General features: G+C 44.8%; 1 non-coding gene across 1 annotated transcript; it reads left to right on the top strand.

The window, feature by feature from the left end:
* The first annotated feature begins 2,061 nt into the window (after positions 1–2,061).
* On the top strand, positions 2,062–2,136 carry Trnat-ugu (transfer RNA threonine (anticodon UGU)). Its single transcript has one exon. It is a non-coding gene; the product is annotated as a tRNA-Thr (tRNA).
* The last annotated feature ends 2,762 nt before the right edge of the window (positions 2,137–4,898 follow it).

The raw sequence follows: 4,898 nt of genomic DNA on the forward strand, positions 1-4,898 counted from the left end.
CAGTTTCTCAGAATTGTTCATGCTGTCTTGTAGTGTTCTCTGCTGTAGGAGGATCCACACCATACCTACTACTAAAATCGCACTGAGCAGTTATTACTGACCTGCACTAGGCAAAACAGAGAACACAAAATGGTTTCTGTTGTCCCTACACCAATTTTACTAGAACTGAAGTGGTCACACACTGCTATTACCGAGCGGGAACCATGTAAAACTCGAGGTTTGCTCTTTCCAACAGTATGTTGTTCATGCACACATATATCAAATAACATATAATTATGATTTTTTAAAATCAGACGATTCTTTTTGATACACCCTATGTACTGATGAAGTGATTCTCAGTGCATCTCAACCAGAAAAGAAAGCTTACAGTTGTCGCAGTAGAGTACTATCCATTACATAGTTAATTACACAGTTTATCAGTTGAGAAGTAAATAATGAAACAATTTTTGCCTGATTTTCGGAATGTCCTTCAACTCTAAGTGGGCTTTTGCATGAGATATTTAAGCATATGCAACTTATAGGTCTGTTTTGTTGTAATAGATGCATGGTAAAAACTAGAAAGTGTGTGTAGTATGTGGGCTATGGGAGGAAGATAGTATTCATACATTCGTTTCACTAGCTGCAAACCCACCACATGGTGTCATGCATTAGGCTAGCATTGGAAAAAGAATGTAATTATTGGTAACTTATTTAATCAGTATTACTGTCTTTTGAAATAGTGGTAACAGTAATGAACAATTATGAAAAGGATAGATTGCTACTCACCATACATATGGGATGACGAGTTGCAGACAGGCACAACAAAAAGACTGTTACATACTTAACTTTGGCAAAGCCTTGTTAAGAAAAGAAAGGAAAACCCAAACATATTCAGACATGACCACTACCTCCGGCTGCTCTGTTGATATTCATCACTTAATAAATAGTAATGATCTTTTCAAAATAGTGTTGTGACTGAAACACAATGAAACCCTCTTGTATTTACCCTTCAGAAAATTTCACTTTGCTCCTCAGGGGGTAATTACTCACGGGCTGAAAACCACTGTTCTTCACAGTAATCATCCTCACTGTGTAATTTGTGAATGTTTTTTCTTTGAGGAGATTTTTTTTGGGGGGGGGGGGTGTTGAACCAGGTTCCCTCAGCCACATGAGACCAAATGAGGAGCTACTTGAATAAAGAAGCAGTGCCATCATTAGGCTTCATCTGCTGGCGATAACTGCTGGAGGGATTGGCAATGTACTGATCACATGATCCACGATCACAGAGCGCTTCTTGTATTATGATATTTTTTGTTTGTTTTCTGAGTTGGCAGTTTCATTTTTTGGTCAAATACTTTAGCCACTGACCTTTTTCTGTGCTCCAAGGAGTGACAGTGTATGTGCTCACCTAACTAGATTGAGGTTCTGTTGCCAAGTTTGAATCCAGGGATCACTCAATGTAAGTTCATTACCTTCTGCCCCTTGTTTTGTGCGACTTACAGCTTCTCATTGTATATCAGCTCAAATGGCTGATGTGACTGCTAAAACCTTAATGAGCTGGGTGACAGATTCCAGAGCTTGATTAAATTGGAACCTCCATCTTTGTTTATAAGGTTTGAAATGATAATTAAATGGACACCCTAGCTGCAAACAGGCATTGATGTACTTCATTGGGGACATGTTGAAAATGTGTGCGCCGACCGGGACTCGAACCCGGGATCTCCTGCTTACATGGCAGATGCTCTATCCATCTGAGCCACCGCGGGCACAGAGGATAGTGCGTCTGCAGGGACTTATCCCTTGCACGCTCCCCGTGAGATACACATTCCCAACATGTCCACACCACTACATTCGTAGTGCGCCTAATAGATGTTTGCCCATCATACTCATTACTCGTGGCAGATTAATCTACCAAGTCCCGTACGAGTTCGGGCATGGTAGATTAATCTGCCACGAGTAATGAGTATGATGGGCAAACATCTATTAGGCGCACTACGAATGTAGTGGTGTGGACATGTTGGGAATGTGTATCTCACGGGGAGCGTGCAAGGGATAAGTCCCTGCAGACGCACTATCCTCTGTGCCCGCGGTGGCTCAGATGGATAGAGCGTCTGCCATGTAAGCAGGAGATCCCGGGTTCGAGTCCCGGTCAGGGCACACATTTTCAACATGTCCCCAATGAAGTACATCAACGCCTGTTTGCAGCTAGGGTGTCCATTTGATTATCATTTCATTTCTAGCAAAGCTGCATGGTCATCCACGGTAACTGTTCTTTCGGGAACAGATACTACTGTCATATATATTTATAAGGTTTCCTGATGTCCTTTCAGAAAGACTCCATAATTATGATTTCTCAGAAACTTGAAGCCTATACCACAGTACTTGCCTTGTCATATCTTGTTTTGTGATTGTACTCGAGGCAGTACTCGATGAGAAGAAAATACACTCCTGGAAATTGAAATAAGAACACCGTGAATTCATTGTCCCAGGAAGGGAAACTTTATTGACACATCCCTGGGGTCAGATACATCACATGATCACACTGACAGAACCACAGGCACATAGACACAGGCAACAGAGCATGCACAATGTCGGCACTAGTACAGTGTATATCCACCTTTCGCAGCAATGCAGGCTGCTATTCTCCCATGGAGACGATCGTAGAGATGCTGGATGTAGTCCTGTGGAACGGCTTGCCATGCCATTTCCACCTGGCGCCTCAGTTGGACCAGCGTTCGTGCTGGACGTGCAGACCGCGTGAGACGACGCTTCATTCAGTCCCAAACATGCTCAATGTGGGACAGATCCGGAGATCTTGCTGGCCAGGGTAGTTGACTTACACCTTCTAGAGCACGTTGGGTGGCACGGGATACATGCGGACGTGCATTGTCCTGCTGGAACAGCAAGTTCCCTTGCCGGTCTAGGAATGGTAGAACGATGGGTTCGATGACGGTTTGGATGTACCGTGCACTATTCAGTGTCCCCTCGACGATTACCAGTGGTGTACGGCCAGTGTAGGAGATCGCTCCCCACACCATGATGCCGGGTGTTGGCCCTGTGTGCCTCGGTCGTATGCAGTCCTGATTGTGGCGCTCACCTGCACGGCGCCAAACACGCATACGACCATCATTGGCACCAAGGCAGAAGCGACTCTCATCGCTGAAGACGACACGTCTCCATTCGTCCCTCCATTCACGCCTGTCGCGACACCACTGGAGGCGGGCTGCACGATGTTGGGGCGTGAGCGGAAGACGGCCTAACGGTGTGCAGGACCGTAGCCCAGCTTCATGGAGACGGTTGCGAATGGTCCTCGCCGATACCCCAGGAGCAACAGTGTCCCTAATTTGCTGGGAAGTGGCGGTGCGGTCCCCTACGGCGCTGCGTAGGATCCTACGGTCTTGGCGTGGATCCGTGCGTCGCTGCGGTTCGGTCCCAGGTCGACGGGCACGTGCACCTTCCGCCGACCACTGGCGACAACATCGATGTACTGTGGAGACCTCACGCCCCACGTGTTGAGCAATTCGGCGGTACGTCCACCCGGCCTCCCGCATGCCCACTATACGCCCTCGCTCAAAGTCCGTCAACTGCACATACGGTTCACGTCCACGCTGTCGCGGCATGCTACCAGTGTTAAAGACTGCGATGGAGCTCCGTATGCCACGGCAAACTGGCTGACACTGACGGCGGCGGTGCACAAATGCTGCGCAGCTAGCGCCATTCGACGGCCAACACCGCGGTTCCTGGTGTGTCCACTGTGCCGTGCGTGTGATCATTACTTGTACAGCCCTCTCGCAGTGTCCGGAGCAAGTATGGTGGGTCTGACACACCGGTGTCAATGTGTTCTTTTTTCCATTTCCAGGAGTGTATTTATGTGACTTGTTTCAGCCAGGTGGCCTTCCTCAGCCTCCTCACCCTCTCAAATTCCATTATATATTGAATATTAGGATGGACAGAATTTTGGTATTCCAAGAACTGTGACCGCTCATTCTCTCCCCTCGTTCTCATATCTGGTTGTTTCCTCTCATCAAAAGGTCTGAGTGATATGACTCTTCTTCTCACTCTCTCCCTCTTACCATTATGAGGAAGAAACCAACAGTCCTCAAAGCTAAGAATAGTTTTTTTTTTTAAATTTTTAGTGTGTCTGCTGGTGATATTGGAATTTTGCATCCTGAAGGTAAGTACGTACCACCAAGTCTGTACCTTGCAATTTTGTAATCATACTCTTACGCATTTACTTAATGCAAATGGCTAGACTTTCCCTGCTTCTCCTAGTGTGTAGATGAGTTGCCATTTGTGATGCATTAACAATAAAGCAAAGCTTGTTACTTGCTTTACTTACCGTAATAACTTCTGCTGCAATTCCTATGAGTTCACGTTGTTACTTTTAGTTACCTGTATTGCATCTGTTATTTATTGTGTAATCACATTATTTGATATTTATTAGACCCATATGGCTAGTGTCTCCTTATTTTAGAACAATTTGTTAGTTTTGCGTGATGGGGAAATGAGAGTTTGTGCTTGTGTTTAACTTTCCTCAGAATAACACTTTGTTTTAAGTAACTGTTATTTCTGAACTTCTGACAGTAAGGTTACAGCTAATATCTGCTAAGTTGTAATTGATGGAAAAGCCAGTAGTGAGAAATAGTAGGTTCATTTTAGTATTTAGATCATTTGTGAGCATCACTGTGAACCCATTTATTGTGTTCTGTGAGGATACAGTTGTCTTTATCCTGTTTTTTTTTTGTAAACTGTGCCTTAAGAAACTAGATACTAACAACATACAATATGCAGATGGTAGTCTGACTAGATGTTTTATGATCGCTGGAAATATCTCCTTCGTATATCATGTCCTGTGAACATTAATGTGAAGATAGGCAACCCACAATATAAAAAAAGGTTGAACATATAAAGACAGTTTT

Source organism: Schistocerca serialis, chromosome 2, assembly GCF_023864345.2.
Source record: "Schistocerca serialis cubense isolate TAMUIC-IGC-003099 chromosome 2, iqSchSeri2.2, whole genome shotgun sequence".
NCBI classification, from domain to species: Eukaryota; Metazoa; Arthropoda; class Insecta; order Orthoptera; family Acrididae; genus Schistocerca; species Schistocerca serialis.